Below are 24,858 nucleotides of genomic sequence, written 5' to 3' on the forward strand. Positions count from 1 at the left end.
TATGGGTGATTTTTCACTTATCCATATTTTCTCACTTTCAGACAATAAACGTGCATTACTTAAGTAATAGAAAATATAACAAAATTTGTTTTTTTAAAGGGTATGGACATGGTATCCATACAGACTTGGGTTCAACTTCCAGCTAGCCCACTGATGAGCATTGTGACCATGGAGACATCACTCACTCCCTGAGCCTCAGTTTCCTCATATCGAAAATGGCAAGACCAACACCTTCCTCACGAGGCAGTTGTGAGAAATAAATTAGGAAGCACAAATAAAGCTCCTGGCATAGGGTACACACTGAACGACATTTTCCCCTTCCTTCCTGGATATCCAAAAATACCTCAGAATAACAATTCACAAAGACAAGATGGTCAAACATGCACCTAATCATGTAAAACATAGGTATGAAAAATTAGGAGAGACTCATATTTAATGTTCCAGGCTTAATTCTTTGAGCTCTGATCTCCCCATGCAGCGGCAGACACAGAGATCCCCACTGTTAGCAAGTCTGTCCTGCAATCCAGGTGGAATGAGGCAGGCTGTGTTACTCAGCCCCATCAGCAGGTGGGGCCGGTCTCCACCCTGTGTCTCTATACGGATGGCTACATCCACTGGCCAGCACCTGACAGCAGCTGGTGGAAGGCTATCCCACCATCATGGACTGCAAATACTTAGGACCCTCATCTCTCGTCCCTAACCTGCTCCCACCTCAATCCAGGTCCCATTCATGTCTCACTCTTACCACTTGGCACTTGAGCCTCCTGGTTCATGAATTTGGTTGTCTATCCGGAATCCAGCGGGGATCTACCCTGCCTTCTCCTAGCTTCACATTCATTCACTTTCCAAGCTTTATGACTACCTAGTGGATACTAAGCTTTGCGCTAGGACATAGGGATAATCAGAGGTATATGCCACTCTGGGGGCCTCACTGCCTAAGAGAAAACTGGCAGGAACACAGACCATCACTCTATAATGCTGTGTTATAGTGACTATTATTATTATAATACTTACATAGCACTTGTTCTATTCCAGGTGCTGTTCTACTCATTTTATATGTTATGCCTCATTTAATCCTTACAACCTCCCTTTATGGGGTAGGTTAAAATTATATCAATTTGGGAAGAGACAAGAAAATTAGGCACAGAGAAGTTAAGTAACTTGCCCAGGATAGCACAGTGGGTAAATGTCAGAATCAAGATTTGAACTGTAGATTCTTTACACTCTTAAAAATGACTGAGGACACTACAGAGCTTTCATTTATGTGGGTCAGATCTAGTGATATTTACTGTATTTGAAATTTAAGTTGAGAACTTTTCAAAACATTTATTTATTAATTCTTTAAAATAATAATACACCCATTACATGTGAATCTAAATAACATATTTTTAAATGAAAAAAAACAACATAAATATTGGTGAGAAGAATGACATTGTTTCACATTTGCAAGTCTCTTCAATGTCTGATTTATTAGCATAAAGTGTATTCGCATATCTTTTGCACTGTCTATTGTGATGTGTTATTTGGTTGTATTAAAAGATAAACTGAGAAAAAAAAAAGATAAACTGAGGCATATTGAAAATTTTAAGAGCTTATTTGAGCAAAAATCAATTCTAATCTGGCAGCACCAAAATAGCAGTGGTTAGGAGCACTCCATGGACAGGAGCCAGGGACCAGACTTTTACAGGGAAGATGCAGAAGCAAAGTAAGGAAATTATCTGATTGGCAACAGCTTAAGTGGTTGCCTCATTTGGGAAAGGCTAGTTGGCTGTTTGTGATTGGTTGTCCTTGAGTTTTGAGTTCTTAAATTTGACATTTACAGCTTAGGTTTTTGTTTGCTTGCATAGGCTGCTAAGGCATTAGAATCATCTCAGTCTGATGGCTTCCTTGTTGAATACCTTAACAGTTGATACATATGAAGAAATTTGGCCTCACACAGACGTGGAAAAGGGAAGACCATCTTAGTAGCCTATTCAGGTCATCATGGAGATTCTTCTTCGATGCTACACCACAACTTGACAGGGGTGATTTCTTAAAGGGTAGCTGCAATGTTGGATCTGACAGCTCACGGTAAAGCATACAAATTTTTCAAAATTCTCATTTTTCATCTGAACTCTCAAATTTTATCTTTGGCAACAAATACCATCATTTGTTTTCTGTGAAGTGACAGCACTGACTTCATCATTAAAAAAAAAAAACTACCCAACTACTGACTACCCAAGTCTTAATAACCACAGTATGTTTATCAGTCATTCTTTCAAGGGAAAATGGTGTTTCGTGAGAAAAATGGCTGGTCCAGCTCCCAACCCAAACAAGTGCCAGAGCTTTTCCTCAAGGGTTCCACTGTGCTTTGGCGGGCAGCAGAAACGCTTGATGCGTAGCTCCCATCTCACCACCCAAAACATTCAAAAGACAGGTACTCAAGGGTAGAAATTTAATAAACTGATTATTTATACTGCTTTATCAAGGACATTCTTAAGTGAAACTGGCTATTTTTTTTTCTTTTTTTACCTGCACGTGTGGTGGTGAATAATCAATGGTTAGGACTAAAGTTTGGTACCATCACCTTGATTCGCACTAAAGCACCAGCAGTATCACCCACTGTTGCTTTTGCCCCATCACTTCAAACACTAACTCAATGAAAAGGGGAAATAAAATCTCAGTAGCTATCTAAAAATAATTTGGATCTCATGGACCCCTGACGGTGTCTCAGGTTCCTGCGGGGTACTCAGACCACACTTTGAGAACTGCTGCTCTAGCTGATACTCTGGGACTACTTGAGCTTCCTTGTGGATCAGTTTGGATTAAAGCCCTGCCCTGAGCCTGGTGATTCTGACAACCTGCTTGACCTTGGCCAGCACCTTCCCCACCTCTAAGAGTCAGATCCAGTCCCTTGAAACCCCAGGTTCTGGCTTAGATGGACCGCTGACCACCACCTGTCCTCAAACCGGACCCACCTAGCCTGGACCACACTTCTGTCCACCTCACCCCTATAGAAACTGAGTGGAACTCACATGTCCTGAGCCTTGACTGTGTGTCAAGCGTGACAGTATCTAATTTAATTCGCACAACACTCCCGTGAGATAGATATTATCATCCCCGTTCTGCCAGAGAAGAAACTGAGGCTCCGGGAAGCAGGATGCCCACACAGATCTGTCTGGAGAGGAAGCCAAGTCCTTGCGCTGCCTTCTGGTCAGTTCCCACAGTCCCATTCCCGCCCCCTGTCTGGACTTCCCTTCGGTCGGCCTGCTGGTGAGGTTCCAGCATGCCTCACCACCAAAATTTCCTGAAATGAGAAAATTCCCAGCACTGGTGGTTTTAATCATCCAGTGTCTGAATTCCTAATATTCACAAATCACTCAGATGTTGGAAACTATGAGACACACCAGTCTCCGGAATAGATAATTGATAAAGTCTGAGCTGGGTTCTCTCTCACCGCTGTCCTTAGTGTGCAGGACGTGGACCTCCCTCTGGGGAGTGCTTCTACCCGAGCAGGGAGTTTGTCATCTCTGTCTCTGTCTCTGTCCTGCCCTCAGGAGTTGACAGCCTCCAGCCTCTTCCTCAGCGCCAGGGGTTCCCTGAAAGAGCCAGAACCCATTCAAACCAGTCACAAAACAACTCCCCAGGATGTGACCAGGATAAGAATCACATCCTAAGACTCAGATTCAGGAAAGTTCCTCCCAAAATAAACCCAGAGCTGAAGTAAATAAAACATCAGGAATATTTTGGGAGAGCAATTTCACAGAACTACAAAAAGAAAAAAAAAAATACTATTGTCCACAGACTTGGTTCAGACATTGGGCATTTCTGCTACATCTTGTTAAGTGGTGCTTTCGGTATATGACATTGCTGCAAGGGGGGAATGACCCATGTTTATGAAAATTATACCATTTCTTCTGAGGGTAAGAGCATCCTTTAAGCACTGGTTTGAGATGGGGCAGAGAGTTTGATAAGGAGTCGGGGTTGTGATGATTAAAGCCAGGCTGGGAGAAACATGTCATTTGCCCAAAAGACCAAGCGAACAACAGCTAAGGAAGAATTGCACTGAATACATACAAAGGGGACACTGCAGCGCAGTCTTGACTCCACAGGGGGAAGAGGGGACACAAACAGAAAGTATGGTTTCATAGGACAAGAGAAGAAACCACACTTGGCATAAAGAAGGGCAAATCATTTGGCGTAATGGACACCAACTGAGCCGTCACTCACACATTCTATCAAGACAGATTCTATCATCGCGACCATAATCTTCTTGCAATCATTCATTCATCCAGTCTTGAACGAGTCTACCCTCCTTAGCTGGGCACTGGGAGTAACGCAGTGATGAGAACACTGTGCCCTCAAGGAGCTTCCAGGCCAAGTGGGCAAAACAGACTTGCAAACAGGCAAGGATGAGAAGGTAACGAGTGCTATTAATTCTGCTGGGGAAGGAGGTCCACCCTGGAAGGTTTCTGAGTGAAGGTGGCAACTGACCTAGTTAAACTCCCAGCGAAGACGGTGGGTGGGGTTTTTGACAGATGAAGGTGGATGGTGATAGTCCACATGATACTCCCAAAGATATGGGTCATCAACTTTCTTCAGTCTGCATTTATATCACTCTGCTTAAATCCTTCAGAATTGGTATAATTTATACGGTCGTTAATTTAAACATGATAAGCAATACATCATTATATTTGACTTAGGAAGCAGCCTGATCTAGCGGTAGAAAATGAGGGATTCGGGGGAGGCAGACCCGGGTTTGAATTCTACTTCTGCAGTCACTATTGTGGATAAGTTGCTTAACCTCTTGGAACCATACTTCCTTCCCAGGGACGTTATAAGAAATAGAATGAAGCAGTTAGAGTGTCTGGCACATAATATCCCATTCATTCTCTGAGATCAAGTAACCACATCCCAAATATCCCTTAATTCCATGTATTACTGTTTCTCTCCAACCCACAATCTTAATCCAGGCTCCATCACCTCTCACCTTGGCTGCATGACACCCTTAGCACTCTTGTCCCTGCTTCCTGCCTTTTTCCCCTTCAGTCCATTCTTCACTCAGCAGCCAAAAACGCTTTAAAATGCATGCGTGCCCACACCTTTCCCCTGTTTCAAACCCACCAATAGCTCCCCCTTGTCCTTAGATAGAGTTGAAACAAAAATAACTCTCAGGGCCTTCCTTATTTGACCCCTGCTCACCTCTCCACTGCCCTTCTCCATCTCCAAGCTAATACCTCTTCCTTCCCGATGCTTTATTTTCCTATGCTTCTTTTGCAAGACCAGATTTGGTGCCCCCTCTCTGCATTCTCATAACCTCCTGCTTCCATTTTTTTCCCATCCATATTCCATTATAATCTGTATCCATTGTTAGACAGTCATTTCCTAGGGTGAGTTTTGTAGGTTTTATCCCCAGTACCTGGACTGTTTTAAATGAATGAACCATCTCACCACTAATGAATGGCAGAGATGAGATTAAAACTCAGGTCAGTCTAATCCCCAGACTCATGGGTTCCCACCACCCCAGTTGAAACTGAGCTGAAAACAGATAGTGTGGCCCCCTTCCAACCCAATAGATCCCATCCCACCGGCCCCCTCTAATCCACCCCCAACATACGTGTGCTACAGCCCCTCTATTATGTGTGGACTCACTTTCTGCCAGGAATTCATATCTCCCTTGCAGACTGAGGCTCTGTTTTACTCTGCAAAATGATTGTTCTCAGGGAAAACACTCAACCTATTGATTCTGGTGAAAACATTCTGGAGTGACAGTGATAAGCAGGGGGCTTTCCTGGGCTCAGGACACAGGCTTTGGGGAGCGGCAAAAACCACACTGCAGCTCAGTTCGGAAGAAAAATTCCTGGAAGTTTCAGCAAGATGGTTTGTTTCTTACTCATGAAAGTGTATTGAGCCAACCCTCATTCTTTTGCCAGTATTTATGGGCTAAAAACATGACAAACCATCCTCTGTACTGGTCAAGATGTGGATACTAACTGATAGGGCTACAGACAAAATCCCCTGGGAACAAAACTGAAGTTTCATGACTGGTTATAGGATAACTTTTTCCCATTATGGAAGGTTCCACCATGTGATGGGAAGAGCACCTGTGTCAGTGGAATCCAGGAGACACCCCACCCGGAGGTATCTGAGTCCAGAACATGAAGGGCCTTGTATGTTACCCTAAGGAGTTTGGGCATTAATACTAATACTGCCACTTATTGAGGACCTTCATTGTGGCAGACTGGTTTAATGTACCTCTCTAATCCTGAAAGCTAAAAGTGTATACAACCATATGATGAATTTGGAAAATGATGGCAGGAAGTTAAGGCACATGCCATTGCCACTAAACTGCTAAGTGACAGAGACAGGAGTTCAACCTGTTCTTTTTGCTCTGTCTCCCCTGCCTCCCACCCTGGGCCTGGCCACCATCATCTCTCTTTGCAGGAGCACCAGAATGGATCTCCCTGCTTCCTTTTTTTTTCCCTCCTGCAATGCAGAGTGATCTTTCAAAATATAAATCAGGTTATACCAACCTTCTGCTTGAAATCTTTCCATGGTGACAGGTGTTGTTGCTATTTCCCAGCATCCATCCTGCCCACCCATCTTCCTGTGGTTTGGTCAATCCTGGGAGTCCCATTGACCCTGACACAGGAGTTGGTTATCTGGGCATTGCATTCTCTTGGCCGCAGAGATGGGGCCGCGGAGATTAGGCAGGCTACAAGGAGAGGTCATCAGCTCAGAACTGAATATTGTTTGTGGTAGTGCGGAGTAATACTCTGCTATCATTCTTGCTCTCACTCTCTTTCCAGAACATGAATGAAAAAGCACAGCCTCTGAGCCTGCTGGCAGCCATCTCGTGACCTGGAGGGAAAGCAGGGTGACAAAGGTGCTGGCCTGTGGGAGGAGAATGGAGCCAGGGGAATCACAGGGACCCAGAGCTAGAGCCCTGACAGGACCGCATCTGAAACCTCTGCACCTTTCAACCTTTCAGTTACGGTGAACCAAAAATGCCTCTTTACTGTCCACGCCAGCGTGGGTTAGGCTCTCTAGAACTTGCCACAGAAAGTCTCCCGGGTGATTCAGATACCTCCCGTCCTACTTTGAATGGCATCCAGATGCCCTACCTTGGTATTAAAGGCCTGCTAACCTCTAAGATCAATGAGCGGCGAGGGCAAGGGCTAGACTTTCATTTCCCTTGGTATTACCAGTCCCTCCATCAATCTAACACACAGCAGGCACCCTAATTTTTTTTTTTTTTTTTTTGAACAAGTAAGCCCAGATCTCTCTGTAGTACATTATATGCTTCCCAGAGGCAGGGAGTCCTGCTGGGGTCCCACTGAATCACATGCTGGCCCCACCTCTCTGCCAGTGGGCTGCATTTTGTTAGACATCACTTTTGTTAGACATTCAGCTCCTCCATCAGTGTCGTCAAGGAGATCACCTCCAGGGAGGGCGTGGCAGTTCTGGGCGAGCAAATGCCCAAGCTGCAGAGCATGCAAGCACTCCCCCAGGAGGAGAACCTCTGGAACAGGCTGGAATTCTCACAAGTAAACAGGGAGGGGACTCAGAGCCATTGTGATCTGGGCAGTGATGAATGTGACCAGTGGGGCGTGGGGAATGCCCAGGTGTGGGTCAGAGGAACAGTCCATTCCTTTTGTTTATCTAACCAGCAGGCCCCCTCTGGCCTCAGGCCCTCTGCCCTGCTGCTTCCTCTGCCTCATCACCCAGTTACTGTCTCTGTGACCAAGCTTTGACTTAATTCTCTGCAGAGCGTTTACCAATAACTGATTTTATTTTTCTCTGTTCCCCTCTCTAAAACATAAGCCCCATGAGACCAGAGACCTTGACTGTCAGCTCACCACTACATCTGTGGTATCAAGAATCCCCCAGTAGATACACAATAAATGAATAAATAGTAGCCCTGCCCCACCCACTCAGAGGCCCACTCCCTTAAAGGGTCAGCTCAGTCTCCTCACGAGGCATCTCTCAAATGTGAACCCCCTCGTGGAGAGTAACCCCTCCCCCCAAACCACCACTTTTTTTTTTCCTTTGTAATTTTTCTTTTCCTTTTTTTTTTTTTTTTAATTCAGGTATGGCTGTTTTACGACGTCGTGTTAGTTTCTACTGTACAGTGAAGTGGAGTTCCCTGTGCTATACAGCAGGTTCTCGTTAGTTATCTATTTTATACATATTAGTGTATATACGTCAATCCCAGTCTCCCAGTTCATCCCACCCCCGCTTTCCCCGCTTGGTGTCCATACGTTTGGTCTCTATGTCTGTGTCTCTAATTCTGCCTTGCAAACCCAGACCACTTTCTGTCAAGGCATATGCTCATTTCTTTCGTGGCCCTGATCATAATGCAAAATTATCTCATGTATTTGTGTTTACTGATCTGTTATCTGCTTCCTCAAATGAATGTAAACTCTATGTCATTCCCTGTTGAGTCCCCAAAGGCGAGACCACTTCCAGACATTAAGTGCTCAGTAAACTTTTGTGAAAGGAATGAAGGAATGGGGGACAGAATCTCCAAGGCTCTGGAACTGGTAGACATGAGGAGATAAAGGAAAGAGGAATCCAGGTTGATTTCAGAGTAACTTCGTGAGGTAAACAGGGTGGGTTTTGCCGCATGAGGAAAGCGTAGGTCAGCCATATTATGACCGTCTCAAAATAGCGTGTCTGGTGAAGTTCAAATCTGAACCCAGCTCTCTCTGATTCATGTGCCAGTTTCCTCTCTACTGAATCATGCAGCTTTCCTGTTGAAAAGTTATCTACGTGTATGCTTAAAGGATTGACAATCTCCCCTATCCCCATTAGTCCAGATTCACAAGAGGTGAAGACTGGCTGCTTGCGAAACCATAACCGAATCTCTGGGCTTGTTTGTCTTCACAATGCTTCAATTAAACTGCTTGAATGAGGCACAAGCAGCCAATACCAGCCTGATATTTTAAAAGTCTCTCCACGCCTTTGTGCTGCAGCCAGACCTCTGGCTTCTCTCTCTCAATTATTACCTTAACCATGCCCTGGAGACTTAAGGAGCCAGTTTATTTTGACTGGGAGATTGTTAAACAGCAGGAGGCAAATCTGAGACACTGCCAGGCTGTGATTTCCATTGCTCCACCCGGCCACGGGGTGCTGAGAATAGCCAAGGCCGCTTCCTGCTGGAGGAGGAAATGGCAGTTTCCTCAGCTCCCGGAAACATTGCTTCCTCTCTGGTGCCTAGCTCTGTGTTAAACAGTTAGATAGCCTCTTCCCACCCTGAACCCCAGAGACCTTGCCCAAGCCTGTAGAAGACATCCTGTTTCCCCTGAGGAAGTGGCCCAGCTTGAAGGAGCCTCTAGGGCATTGGAATGAGGGGTGAGCAGGGAGTAGGGCAGGAAGGGGACGACCAGTGGTAATAATAATAGTGTTATCCAGTGTCAGCTAAGTACTATGCCCCCACCACACCCCTTTGTCCTGATGCTCAGAGATCTAAGTAAACTTTACCTAAACTCTCACTGGCCTTTGACGGTCCAAAGTCATCCAAGATAGAAAATTCCGTGCTTTTCTTGTTTCTACAGAAAATACACTCACACCGCACGTTCCAGGAATTTCGAAACATTACAGTGGATTTGACTGGTCACAGGGTCATATTTCCTGGCAAGTAACCTCATGGAGATGGCTCTGGAGTCAAGCTTTCTGGGTTCAAATCCTGCTTCATACGCTTTATCCCCTATTAGCCATACGTTAGTGGGCAGGGCAGGTTCTCTGGGCATCAGTTTTTCCTCTTTTTCCCTCTGTCCAGGGGAATAGTGGTACCCACCTCATCAAGAGTCAATGAGGTAAAGCACTTAGAACAGATAAAGCACATAGCACGTAGTTCAGTACCAAATAAATGTTCATTATTGTTTTTTTCTGCTTCCTCCTCCCTTTTGGAAGGAAAAAAAACAAAAACCTTTCCTTGTCTCATGAAGAATAATGGTACCCCTTCTCTGAAATCTTGGCATCAGCCAGTATCCATGCCCTTGGAATTTCAGTTTCTATACGAACAGCCCTTATGGGGGCATTCCTCTGAGTGCTTTCCTTGTAGGCCGTTGAGTAGATAAAAATTTCTGTCTTATTATCATTTATTACCATTTAATAGCAACCACTGACCAAATGATTTTTTATGGCATTATCCCATTTTTTTAAAATAAACTTCATATTTTTGATTAGTTTTAGCTCTACACGAAAATTGCAAAGACGGTACGGAGCTCCCAAGTATCTCACACTCAGATTCCCCCATTATCAACATGGTACATAAATGTGGTCTGTTTGTTATAATTAACATGCCAGTATTATAGCTGAAGTCCATATTTATTCAGATATCTTTAATTTTTACCTAATGTCCTTTTTTTCTGTTCCAGGATCCCATCCAGGATAGCATATTATATTTAGTTATCTTTTCGCCTGAGTTCCTCTTGGCTGTGACAGTTTCTCAGACTTTCCTTGTTTTGGATGACCTTGACAGTTTTGAGGAATACTGGTCAGGTATTTTGTAGATTGTCCCTCAGTTAGGCTTTGTCTGATGTTTTTCATAGGATTAGATAGACTGAGGTTTGGGAAGGAAGACCACAGTGGTAAAGTACCATTTTGGTCTTAGCATATCAAAAATGACTTAACATTGTTGATGCTGACCTTGATCGCCTGTCCGAGGTAGTATTTGTCAGATTTCTCCACTGCAGAGTTACTCTTTTTTTCTCCCTTTTCATACTGCACTCTTTGGAAGGAAACCACTATGTGAAGTCTACACCTGGGTGCAGACATATGCTTCACCTCCATGATGGCAGAGTATCTACATAAATTATTTGGAGTTCTGCTGTATGGGAAACTTATATATTCTCCTTTGTTGACTTATTTATTCAATCATTTGTTTATATCAGCATGGATTCATGGATATTTATTTTATATTTTGTGTTATAATTGAATATTAGCTTACTAATTTTGTTGCTCAGATGGTTCCAGCTTTGGCCTTTGGGAGTTCTTTCAGTTGGTTCCTGAATCGCTTTGACATACCCATCATTGTTTTACCTTGTTTTGTTTTATTTTTGAGCACTCCCTTATTTTCTGGTATATGAGGTGTTCTAGGCTCATCTTATAAATTTCCTGCCCCAGTCTTAGATTCGGCCATTTCTCTAAGGAGAAATGGTTCCTTTTATTGGAGAATGGTATTAAACCAAGATCTGGACACTAGGTGTGTTCCCCATGACTGGAGTGTCATTGATTCTACGCTCTCTCAGCTGACAGAGCGAGGAAATATATGTATGTATAGTAACAAAAGATCCATATATATATATATATATATATATATATATATATATATATATATATATATATCTGGATGTAACCATCTGTATCTATATTAAGCTAAACATAGTTCTTACTGATGTCTCCCACTCTGACCCATTACCTCCTGGATCGTTCTAGCTTCCTCCTCTTGCTCAAGTATGTACTCTCACTCCAATACTAAGAAAGCTGGCTCCCACCATCCATTTATTTAATTGTTCAACTCCAGTATATTTGTATAACAGTATCAGAATTGTTAACTCACATTCCATGGGAAGCAACCTTTAACTACAGTACAGTGCTCATACATAGTTTCTTTTGCCTTTAGTTTTACAAACACCACTCATTTCCAAAGTTATCTAGGTTAGCAACTTTTTCCTCCACTCCCTTCACTTAAAGTTGCCTCGTACATTTGTAATACAGTTAGATTATTTGGTCACATTCTGTATTCCATCCTGGGATCCTTTGACCTCCTACATGATTTGTTTAATTTGCATACATTAAGGTTCACTCTGCTCTAAAGTTCTATGTGTTTTGATAAATGCATAATGTCACATATCCACAGTTACAGTGTCATACAGAATAGTTTCACCACCCTAAAAAATTCCCCTATGCTTCACCTGTTCAACCCTCCCCCTCAATCCTCTGGCAGCTACTGATCTTTTTACCTCCACTATAGTTTTACCTTTTCTAAAATGGAATATAATTAGAATCATAGAGTATGCAGCCTTTTCAGACTACTTTCCTTCACTTAGCAATACGCATTTAAGATTCATCTATATCTTTCTATGGCTTAATAGCTCTTTATTTTTTATTGTGGAATAATACTCCACTGCATATATGTACCACAGTTTATCCATCTATCAAAGGACATCTTGGGTATTTGCGGGGGTGGGGGCTTTCTGGGTTTTGGCAATTATGAATAAAGCTTCTCTAAACACTAGTGTGTAGGGGTTTGTTTGGACATGAGTTTTCAAATCAGTTGGAGAAATGTCTAGCAGTACAATTGCTGAATCATATGGCGAGACTATAGTTAGCTTTGTACGAAACTGCCTGACTGTCTCCTTAAGTGGTCGTGCCATTTTACATTCCCCACAGCAATAAATGAGAGTTCCTGTTGCTCCACATCCTCACCAGCATTTGGTGGTGTCAGTGTTCCAAATCTGGGCCATTCTTGTGCGTGTGTACTGATACCTTATTGTTGTTGTTTTTTTTTTTAATTTATTTATTTATTTATTTATTTATGGCTGTGTTGGGTCTTCGTTTCTGTGCGAGGGCTTTCTCTAGTTGTGGCAAGCGGGGGCCACTCTTCATCGCGGTGCACGGGCCTCTCAGTATCGCGGCCTCTCTTGTTGCGGAGCACAGGCTCCAGACACGCAGGCTCAGCAATTGTGGCTCGCAGGCCCAGTTGCTCCGCGGCCTGTGGGATCCTCCCAGACGAGGGCTCGAACTCGTGACCCCTGCATTAGCAGGCAGACTCTCAACCACTGCGCCCCCAGGGAAACCCCCCTTATTGTTGTTTTAACTTGCACTTTCCTAATGACAAATGATGTGCATCATCTTTTCATGTGATTATGTACCTTCTGTAGATCTTCTTTGGTGAGAAGTCTGTTTAGATCTTTTGCCCATTTTCTTATTGTTGAGTTTTAAGTGTTCTTGTATATTTTGAATATAAATCTCTTGTCACACATGTGTTTAGAAAATATTTTCTCCCATTCTGTGGCTGATCTTTTGACTATCTTAATAGTGTCTTTCACAGAACAGAAGTTTTTAATTTTAATAAAGTCCAACTTACCAGCTTTTTCTTGTATGGGCCATGCCTTTGGTGTTGTATCTAGAAACTCAGCACCAAGGCTTGAATGGTTTTAAACAGTTCTCTTAGGTAATCATGACACCACTGCTCTTAGGCAAGGAATATAACATCTATTTTACAGGAGAAATGGCTGTCTGTCACACTTTTCTCTGAGGTATCTTTAAACAGGCCAAAAAAGAGAATGGGTAAGAACTAAGAGAGAATGGGTAGACAAAAGCTGGCCAAGACAAATATTAAATACCTTCAAAGTTCCCTGGTCAGCCTTAAAATTCATGAGCATGTGAATATCTCCTCCACTACTTAGCAGTATTTGTTTTTATATAAATATTACATTATTGTTGCTGCAGTACACACACACACACACACACACACACACACTGCCATTTTGATAAACACCGGTGCCTCATGAAGAAATTCTGTGCTGGGTGACTTTGTTCCCCACCCCAGTACAGTGACACGCTCCTTCCAGGAATATTTGAACCTCAGTTTGGGAAGCAAACTGAATTGTAGGGGCAAGGTTAAGCAACTTGTCTGATGTCATACAGATAGCAAGTGACAGATCCAGGCTTTGAGTCCTGAATGAGCAGACTCCCAAGCCAGTGCTCCCAGGGGGCCACAGGGTGGTCTGTGTGCCAGGGTCCTTGGCCACAAACAGCGTGGCTCAGGGAGCCTGAGGTCATCTCCATTTCCAGGTGGCACCCTTCCCCCCTTCCCCATTGACCTGGCCATCCCTTGGCCTTCACAGCCTCTAGAATCATACCATATAATTTAGGCTTCCCTCTCCCTCCAAAGCATAAACGAGAGAAGGGGAAAAAGCAACCCCAGACTGGGTCTATCATGGAAGCGTGTGAACGTAGGGGAGAACCAGCCTGAGGGGGTGATAAAGAACTTGCAAAAGATTACCTTTCCTTTTCAATGATAAAAAACTTTGTGTCCAAACAATTTTTGCTGAAACAACAATGCACATCATAAAACATATTGAGGAAACTTATAATTATGTCAAATTAAACCGTGTAGAAGTATCTCTTTGGCCGTGAGAACCATTGATTTCTTGGTGCAGCTGCATTCAGTGTCTGGGGCTGGGGTAGCTGCAGTTCTGAAAGGAGCAGCTTCGGGAGAGAAAGAGGTCATTCTCTCAGAGGAATGGCCTTTGCCCTCCCAAGCTAGGATCTCACTAGCTCCTCTGGAAAGAGCGGAGCTGCAGGCATCTGTCTGTGAGAGCCTGCTTTCAGGGCCTGGGGCCAGGAACACCAGCCTCTTTGCTCCCCAGCCGTCTCATCTGGATTTTATGCATTCAGCAAACATGACCATGGATAGGCGTGGACCCACACTTCCAACCTCCTCCTCGGTGTTCAGTGGTGCTGAACTTCCCTAGAAGTGTCCCCCTTTTCCCACATGCTGTCCTGGAGTCCAAGGCCTAAATTTAAGTCTCTGCTGCACCAGTGACTAACTCTGTGAGCCTGCCTGACTTCTCTGGGTCACTTTGCTCTCATCTGCAAAACAGGAGTAATAGGACTCTAGGTGGGGCAGGGCAGGATGCTTTTACCTATGTCATCCGAAAGCGATTGCTACCCAAGCAGGAAAACTGACAAGGTGGGGACTACATCACCTACACTGGCCTTCAAAGTTTGCTGCAAGGACATTCGGTGCTTTTGAGTAGTGACTTCTTCCTCTCAGATGTATGCAAAACAGTTAGCTCAGTGTGCTAACTCAGCCTTTTCTTCCCTTTTCTTTCAACGGCTTCAAAGAGCCCCCATTCACTTTTGCCTGCCTCACTGCCTGGGACAAGGCAGCTCTGCCCCACTCCCCACTTATGCCCTGAACTTCCACACATCTGCAGGGAGCGCTTCAGAGTGACTGCTGCCATTGACATTTCAAAGACTCCAAGATGGGGCTCTGAGCCCCATCCCGATCAGTGTGACGGAAGGATGGAGCTGGAACAGGGAGTTTGGGAGGATTAACCAGCTCTCCTACTGTGAAGCCGGGCAACCTGTGTCACTAAATCTTCCTACTGGATTAAGCCCAAGCCCACAGATCAGCCGCAGCCTTGAACGGATGTGACACAATGGGACACTTTGTGGGCCTTCGTCCAATGAAGAAACTAAAAGTAGATGGCACATGGGCACATGGCACTTGTCACTCTCTCCCTTGTGTTATTGGTAGAGGCAGCAGTGTGTCTTGAAAAAAATCACGAGCCAAAAAGTCTAGGTGTGTCCCCAGCTCTGCCACTTGCCAGCTGTGTGATCTTGGGTGGGTTACTTCACTTCTCTGAACCTCAGTTTCTTCAACAGAAAAACAGAGCTTGTGGGAGGGATTTCACAGAGTCTTGAAGGATTCTGAGATAACACACACATTCATTTCCTCAAAGAGCACGTGCAGGAAACGTGAATGTGACTGTCCCTGGCTGGGGCGAAGGCCTGGCTCCTATGTCACCTCACATTTGTGGCTCCCCTCACTCTCCCCCCTTTCTCTGTCCTTCGCGGCGTCTTGCACCTGCTTCCATCTTAACACTCAGTCTTTTAAGTTTCTCTCCCTTTAACGGTGGCTTCTCAGAAACTGGGGTTCTGTGGTTATTTATCTTCGCTTTCCCACACCTGGCCACACATGGGTTCCTGGGAATGTTTATCAAACGAAAAACACTCTGTAACAGATGCCCCGCCTGGGATCATTCACTAGTGGGTCCCATCTCCCCTCCTGGACTAGATACTCTGAGGGCAGCAACTAGGTGTGTGATTCATCCATGTAGCTACTACGGCACCAAGCCAGACACACAGTGGATTTTCAGGGGATACATGGGAAAAGCAAGAAGAAAAATGAGAAGGGGAGAGAAAGAAACAGGTCCCCCTCCCCAACAGCAGTAACTCACCCAGCAAGTCTTCCTACCCACTCAGTGCCAGGCAGGCTCATATTCTTGCTTCTCCCTCTGAGAACAAGGTCCAGATATTTTCTTAGTCCTCCTTGACAAAAAATCTACAAAATTTACAAAGCCCAGTTATGGTTATTTTCCTTTCCAGCAGGACTTTCCTGGATGATGTTTAATGACTCAACCAATCACCCAAAGATTACAATTCCTATGGAATTGTCAGGGTCATGGGATAATCTATCCCTGACTCCAATATGCAGGAAGATTCCCCTGTATAAGCTCTCCCTAAAGATGGGTGGGGACAACCCACCTCCCATTTCGTTTTCCCCACTTAGACACAACCTGCTGTTTTCAACCTCCGTATATTTGCTGTGCTGTTCCCTTTTGTCTGAAATGACTTTGCCCATCCTCCAAACCATACCCTCATACTCTGTGATTCCTACAACCACCAGCCTTGCCACAGCCAATTTGCACGGCTGACTCATACATACCCTTCAAAATCTGACTCAAGTGTAACCTCACGAGAAGGAGGTAGTCTACACAGCAGGCATGGGGAAGAGTGGTGAGCCCAGACGTTAGAGTTGAACCTCGGCACTCACACAAGTGAGGTGTGTGACTTCAGGAAAGTCACCTCCCATATCTGAACCTCAGTTTGCTCATCTGTAAAATGGGAGTGTGGACACCTTCTTCAGGGAGTTGTTCTGAGAAGTAAACCGGCTGATGAATGTAAAGAGCCTGGCACAGAACTTGGCACGTGGGAAGCTCTCAATTATGGCAGCTGTAGTCATGTCTTCCGTGGACCCCAGACTGGATTAGCTGCCCCTCCTCTATACTCCCAGAGCACCATGTAAGGACACGGTACCTTACACGTAGCCACCTGTAGCTGCCATTTACCTCACTGTTTTGATATCTGCTCATTACTTGTGGCCCTACCAATGGTAAGCAGCTCATGGGCAGAAACTCTTAGCATCCCCCAGATCCAAGGCCAGGTCTGCTTGTTGCATGAGTGAATGAATGGATGGAATGAATGAACGCATGAGTTAATAAACTGAATTAGTAGACTTCTAGGCTACCTTGACAGCCATGCCTATTCTAAGCCCCACAAGGGCTAGAGTTGGGGCTGCCCAGAGCGGCTCAGGTCTGAGCCATGCCTTGGATATCACACAGGCCCATGAGGACATAGAACAGTGGCGACAATGAAAACTAAAAGGTGGACTCCAAAATGTGTTTTGTTACTGCTGAGTTTGCCCTCTCACCTCTTTCCAAGGCCCACCAGGCCATCAGTAAATATTTGCTTGGAATTATTCATAGGTTCATTTGTTCATTCAGCAAATATTTATTGAGTCAGATACTGTTCCAGGCACTAGGGTACAGCAATAGATAAGACGAGCATATTCCCAGGAATATGATTCCGTGGAGAGGTGACATAAGCCATTATCACCTTATCAGTAAGGCCGTGGAAGTAGGAAGGGCAGGAGGAGCAATGGACAGGGAGTCGGGAAGCCCAGATTCAGATCTTTGCTTTGAGCACCATCATCTCAGTCAAGTCACTCGGCTTCTCTCTGCCCTGTGACATGTTACTTTCATAGGGTGGCCATATCTGCCCTACTCATCACAAGGTCAGATATTTGTATTGGGAATGATAATAGAAAAGGCTATGGAGTCGTGGAAAGATGACAGCCTATCAGCAAAATGACCTGGCTCTGTGACCTTAAGCACATCATCTACCTCTCCAAGTCTCTGCTTCCTCATCTGTAAAATGGGGAGGGACACTCACTTGCCCTACCTTGCAAAGTCCCTGTGGGTCTTAACCTAGACCCCAGGAGGAAGCAGGGCACTGCAAACAGTAAAGAGCACTGGGGGCTTCCCTGGTGGCGCAGTGGTTGAGAATCTGCCTGCCAATGCAGGGGACACGGGTTCGAGCCCTGGTCTGGGAGGATCCCACATGCCGCGGAGCAACTGGGCCCGTGAGCCACAATTACTGAGCCTGCGTGTCTGGAGCCTGTGCTCCGCAGCAAGAGAGGCCGCGATAGTGAGAGGCCCACGCGCCGCGATGAAGAGTGGCCCCCGCCTGCCACAACTAGAGAAAGCCCTCGCACAGAAACGAAGACCCAACACAGCCAAAAAACAAATTAATTAATTAATCAAAAAAAAAAAAAAAAAAGAGCACTGACATTGTAACTCTTGGCTGTAGGCCTGCACTTCATCCACTCACATCTGTTTCAAGGTCTAGTTTACTCAAGTGGATCAGGTAGCCTTCTCTGACTCTTGGAGTCCTCATCTGTAAAATGGGAATAATAATCCCTGTCTGGCCCACCCCCCAGCGTTGTGAGAATCTGATGAAATTATGGATGTGAAAAACTTTGGCAAGTGTTGCCACGCTATATAAATGATAAAGTGCTCTGTAAATTTGAAGACCAGTTATTCTTTTTGTTGTCATGAGGGATTATGCTCATTGTAGTAGAACTGGACTTGTCCTATGTCTGTTCCTCCACCTCTAGAAAGAAAGAAAAGAACCATGGAGATGGTCTCCACGTATTCCCAACACGTGTGGAATCTCACTTTATTCTTGAGGTAATTCCATGTGTTGTGCAGGAAAAAAAATGTTTTCCATCATTAGAGAGGAAGATAGGATTCTAGGGGGCCACTCTTGTAGTTGCTTTCCCTCTCTGAGCCTCATTCTCCCCATTTGTCAAATAAAGAGGTCAGATTCTATTTAAATTAGGATACATATGGCTGCAAGGAAAAAAGGGATAATCAGTAACGTTATCTGTTATCTCACATAGCAAGAAGTCCAGATGTGGGCATCCCAAGTTGGGTGTTACAGTGCCTCTAAGGTGTCAGGGCCACAAACCAGTGTCCCTGTGATTTTTTAATGGTGTCAAGATGATTCCTGTGGCTCCAAACTTCACACCCTTACTTAATAACGCCCAAAGGCAAGAGAAGATCAGTGTTTGTCTTGGGCTTCTTCTTAAGAAAAGGATATGGAAGACTTTCCCAGACCTACCGCTTGTATTTCATAAGGGGGGGCAGGGGCAGGAGGGTGATCCCATGTCCCTTATCTCAACAAGTCAGGAAAAAGGAAAAGGAATTATCATATCGAGCAACAAAATCCGTGTTCTGACAACAAAACCATCATGAAAATGGCTGCCAGGCAGACGTCCCTCAGGTCTGACACAGACTCTGGATCTCTGAAGTCCATTCAAGCCCCCAAGTGCAACGCTGAGCTCTGACACAGACTCTGGATCCCCAAAGTCCATTCAAGCCCCCAAGTGCAATGCTGAGATCAGCCCAAGGTCGCTGTGAGCCCCCTTCCCAGCTTCCAAGTCCTACCCTGTCCCTACTGGGTGGAGCTGGGCGGGAGGTGGTGCTGCAAGAGAACCAGGACCCCACAGCTGGGAACTGCCCTCTGCTCACCCATTCAGCCTGGTGGCACCTCTGGCAGCTTTCTGGACTCTGTTTCTGAAAACAGCCTAGCCCACCGGGCCCAGAATGGATGACCCCTTACTTTCCTTCCTGCATCTTCCCATAGATAAACAGAAACTGATAAGAGTGACTGAAACAAAATAGAAGTCTGTTTTTTTCTCATGTAACAGGTCTAGAAGCAAGCAACTCGGGGCTCCATGGCCTATAGGAACCCGAGTGCCTTCTGTCTTTCTGCTCCTCCATCCTCAGTATATGTCCACCTTCAAAGTTATTTCATAGTCCAAGATTGCTTCTGCAACTCTATTATCATCATCATGTCATTCTAAAAGGAAAAGGGAAAAAAAAAAAAAAAAAAGACCTCTATCTGTCATACCCATATCTCCTTCCCTTTTTAAGGAGCTTTCCCCACAGACCACCCCAAAACTTCTTCTTCTATCTCATTGGCCAGAACTTGGTCACAGGGCCAAACTTTGCAGCTAAAGAAGCTGGGAAATGTCCTTTTTAACTAGGCATATTGAAACCCCCAATTCACTTAAATTAGTAAGCAAGATAAAGAGAACGAGTATTGGACAGACAGCTAGCAGTCATGGCTACAATTCCAGGGCTAATCATCAGAGAGTAACACGAGTTCTGGGTAAAAGGTCTGGGCAGTTGATCATTGCAAAGCGTTGGAGGATAGGGGACCTTGGGTGGCTGTCACTTTGGTTAGTGTTTATAGGCTTCCATCTGGCTACCTATGGGACTTCGGGCATGTCACTTCATCTCTCTGAAACTCCTCTGGTCTAAGATGGAGGTGGGACTACTAGATCGACTGTGGTGAAATGAATCTGAGGGCAAGATTCATTCTTTCAGCTGTTCATTCATTTATTCAACAAGAATCTCCTGACACACCTTCTGTGTGCCAAGCGCTGTGCTAGGCATTGAGGATTCGGAGAGTCATAAATTGTGGGAGTTTATAGTCAATGGAAAAAAGCCCAGGAAAACATCCATCATGATAGATTGTGCTAAATGCCATGTTAAGGATAAATGCAAAGAAAGGGGAGGTTCGAAGAGGGGCACCTACAGCAGGTAGGGGACCTCAGAGGCATCATGAGGATGCTTAAGGGATGAACAGGAGCTTGTGGGCAGAGGAGGTTGGAAAGTACAGGAAGGAGGCCAGCCTGTGCATAGATATGGACTTGCAAAAGAGCACATGGCGTTCTGGAAGCATTTTCCTGCTGTACACTGACCCTCAGGTAGGGCTCTGGTTTCGGAGCTTTTTTAATGAGCTAGTGCTGTTTATTTAGTCCATTTGAATTCAAACAGATTGGAGGTTGGATTTCAGCTCCACCATCTAATAACATGCTCTCAGGCCAGGGGCTTCATCTTGAACCTGAGCTTCACCCCCAGCATGAGCTTCAGCATCTTTGTCTATACACGCCCTTAGCCCTCAGTGCTATGCACTGAGATCTCGTGTATAGACGTGCCCAGCGTGGCCCTGACACACGGTGAGTTTTCAGTCCAGATTTTTTCCTCCTCTCCTCTTCCGCAGGGCTATGGGGTGAACCTCATAGGTTTCAGGGAACCAGGAAGAGGAGACAGACACTGGCCAATGGCTTAAGGAGGGCAAGAGTGGTTTCTGTGTTGATACTTTTAAGTGCAAACTGGAACAGGAAAAAATCAGGTGAGAGAAACCAGTATGCTGCCAAGGAGTAGACTGCATTGTTCACCCCTGGTAAAGCAGCTGCAAAGAGCTGTTAAAGCAGGGGAAAGGTCAACCCCTCGCAAGAGAATAAACTGCCAAACCTTGTGGCCCTGCGCCCTCCCTCCTGCAATTCCCATGCCCCCCTGCACTGGTTTTCTCCCTGGAGATGAGAAGGTGACCTCTGCCCCGCCAGGCTGTTTGGGCTGTGTGTTCGGGCTGTGTGCAGGGGGTTTGTAGAGTGTAAACTGCAGGCAACCCTGAAGAGGAAGGTTGTTTTCGTCTTGATATCTCTGCAGGCTGGCCTCCTCATCCCCATGCTGTTTGCTCAGTGCTGCCTCTATGCCTGCCTTCACCCAAAGCTCTCCCTTCTTCCTTTTACCTTCCAAATCCTCCCCATCCATCACAACCACACGTCCAGGAAGCCCGTCCTGATGGCTCTAGTCTACACTGGTCCCATGCCCTCAAAATGTCTTCAGACAACCACACCACAAGATAGTCACTCTCTTTCTTCTGTTTTTTTTGTTTTTTTTTTTCTATTCGGCTTCATCCTCACCCCACTTGAACAAGGACCATCTGGGCTCCCAATTCTCTGAACCAGCACAATCACATCAACTGGGAACTTGTTAAAAATGTAAATTCACCCATGGGGGTGGGCCCAGCAATCTGTGCTTTAACAGGACTCCAGGTGATTCTAACACACACTCAAGTTCAAAAACCAGTGCTTCCAACAATCCTGGCTACTGAGAAGGGAAAGGACGAAATAGTGATATTCTTCCTTTAGCTTCAGAGTTCTCTAGAAACACATCCACATGAAGGTCCCCATCACAGAGCACTTATTCTTTCCTTCAGCAACATCCCAGCACACTGACTGCATGGAGATGGAAAGCAGGATGGTTCTTCCCCTATTCACTCTGTAATTTACCCAACAGGTGTTACTGAGCACGTGTCGTGTATGTTTCCAGCTTGAACTCAGACACACCTGAGTGTGGTGAGTCTGGGCTCACCACTCATTGCCAGGAATGGAAACATGGTGAGGCAAGGACGCAGATGGGGAAGTGAGACAGGAGAGCTGACAGAGTTCAGTTCCCACTCTGCCTGCAGGAGGGGGCAGTTCCAGCTCTGGGGGGAACCCCTCTAGGTGTGCAGGGTTCTGTCCCCCACCCCATCCCCTGCACCAGCTGCTGCACGAGGGGCTCCCACTGTGCAGGGAAGGGCCTAGGGTGGGGCACTCCAGCAAACTCCAATGACACATGTTTCGTATTACACGCAACATTCTTTGTGGGAACCCCAGTGAAAAATACACATGGCCAATCATCCCTTTCTCAGGAGGAGGGGCCCCAGGAAAGGGGATTTTCGCTGCGGGCTTTATCAAGAGTTAGAAACACAGTGAAGGCTCTGAGCTTGTTAGAAAAACAAACTGTTTGTGCTTGGGCTTTTCATTTGAAGGATTAGGAGATGGTTTGGATATCAGCAGATACCTGAGGAGCTCACCTGGGTCTCAAGACAATGGTGGAAAGTGCATGGGATCTGGCATCTCCTGGCTCGGCTCCCGGACTGCATTTCAGAGTGGCATTTAGGGGAGCCACCTGCCTGGCTGAGCTTCTATTTCCTCATCTCAAATAAGAGAATAATAACACTTCATCTTAAAGGGCAGGCACTATAAAAACCCTGTGAAATGGTATTTGCAAGAGTACTCTTTGTAAAACATGTTACATAAAAGGGATTCTTACTATCATTATTAGATGTAGAAAATCCAGAAGGAAACCTTGTCCGAAAAAATTGTCTGGCAGCATGATATAGTGGAAGAAATATGAATTTAAAGACATACAGAAATGGATATAAACCTCACCCTCACCACTTACTGGCTGTGTGGCTTCAGGCAAGTTACTTCACCTCTCTGAGCCTCAGCTGTCAGGGGTAAAAATACTCCCCATCAGATGGGGTTGCTGCAAGGACTACCTCATTTTCTCTGTAAATGTCCCTGCCCTATAGAAGGTGCTCTATACAGGTGAGCACTGCAGCCCAAGGATGCCCAAAGTGCCACTGCCACCCCTGCCCCGCCCACTGGGGTTTGAGGCCACTCGAAGAGTCAGGCCTGCTCTGCACATCCCCTCACTTGAGGGGAGGAGTTTACCTCCTCCCCCTGACACTCCTCTGAAAAGCTATTCTTCATCCCCACAGCTCTGGCAGCCTCCCCTCGCCACCTCGATCAAGTTACAGACCCATTTGTTTTCCCCTCACAAAGCACTGCAGTCTGCCAGCTCCTCCCCCTTCTCCTCCAGCCCGGCGAGCTGGGCCAAGAGTTCAGCTTCCAGTAGAAGAGCCCCAGCACTTCTCACTAAGGCACACAGAAAATGTCACAGCTGGCCCTGTGTTTGTAACCTTGTATATGTCTTCATCAATTTCCAGGCCCCGGGAAGCAGTTCCCAGAGTCCACTTCTTTTCAGCTGAGTACGTTCCCTAGAGGGGAGGGGGAGTTTCTTAAACCCGCTCAAACCCAGCAGGTGCTGGTGAGGGATCTGATCCCAGGCAGAGGGGGCAGGAACTAATGTTTTCGACCACATCCCACATCCCAGGCTCCTTTTATACGTATCAAATCTCTGCATTAGCATCACTTTTCTGGGGGCTCCTCTCTTGACCCCCAAGACTCAGTGAAGTGCCGGTACACACTCGCTTAGCAATCTGCATTTCTTCTTGTAGAAGTCACACGTATGTCAGTTGAATGTCTTTCTTCTCTTGTAAGCTTCAGGAGGGGTTTGATCAAGTCTACCTCATTAGCACAGACCACAGTGCCTGATGAAGAGTAGGTGCTTAACAGATTCCATGTAGGTGCTTATTCATTCGATGAATGAATAAAACCTCATGGCAATACTGTAGGATAAATATTTTCATTTTCCTGATTGTGCAGAGAAGACAACTGAGACCCCAAGAGATGAAGTGTCTTACCCAGGCTGACACAGCCAGTAAATAGTTGAGCTAAGATTCAAACCCAGGTTTTCACCAAATGCCTCACTGCATTTGATTTATATTAAGATCACACTGGAAATGCTAACAAAGACAATTTTTCAAAATAAAGAAGCTGAAACTGCTTTCCCTCTCCACCCCCAACACAGCATGACTTGTGCCAGCGAGAGGGTTCTGGGAGCCGAGTGCAACCCACACGAGGCGGAGGCCAGGAAACAGGGGTGGCCCTTGTCCCTCAGCCGCGGGGACTAGATCCTCGCATGGAGCCCCTCCCGGCTTGTCCCCACCAAGGCAGGACTTGGATACAAAGTCTCAGGAGAACAAAGATCACATTTTCCCCTACGAAGCAGAGAGGCCAGCGCTGGGGAAACAATGGCCTTGCTGGGATCAAAGAGAGCTGGGCCTGGACTGGGGACAAAAGCTGAGCCCCAGCTTGATAAGAATGACAACCAGCTCTCCTCCTCCGGTTACAAAGGTCTGGGGGTGGGAGGAGCAGCGAGTGCGCATGCGTGTAGATCCTTCGGGGCCCACCCCACCTTCCAGCCGCACCCCCCAGCTCCCCGCCCCTCCCCACCCTGCACAGCTCCTGGAACGCAGCCTAACTGCCCTCCCCCAAGCCAGCCATGTTCTTGCCCATTCTAGGTCTTCCCTCAAGTTTTTCCTCTCACGTGCTCATCTCCTCCTTTCCCCTTAAGTGCCCTGGCTCAGGCTTCAGCGTTTCAGCTCACAAGCTGCCTCCTCTCTGCCCTCCGTGACCCTTCGAGGCCTGGGTCCATCACACCCTGCTGTGGGCTTGCACCAACCCAATTCCCGCCTCTAGTTCCGGCA

At 45.9% G+C, this 24,858-nt stretch overlaps 1 long non-coding RNA gene across 2 annotated transcripts in view; it reads right to left on the bottom strand.

Moving 5' to 3' along the window:
• LOC103018957 (uncharacterized) overlaps positions 1-24,858 on the bottom strand; it is a 107,052-nt gene that overhangs the window by 45,843 nt on the left and 36,351 nt on the right. For both annotated transcript variants that reach the window (XR_449505.2, XR_003622449.2), the window contains exon 4: positions 15,960-16,063. This is a non-coding gene — a long non-coding RNA (uncharacterized LOC103018957). The remainder of the gene's footprint in view (positions 1-15,959; positions 16,064-24,858) is intronic.

This window comes from Balaenoptera acutorostrata, chromosome 1, assembly GCF_949987535.1.
Source record: "Balaenoptera acutorostrata chromosome 1, mBalAcu1.1, whole genome shotgun sequence".
NCBI lineage: Eukaryota > Metazoa > Chordata > Mammalia > Artiodactyla > Balaenopteridae > Balaenoptera > Balaenoptera acutorostrata.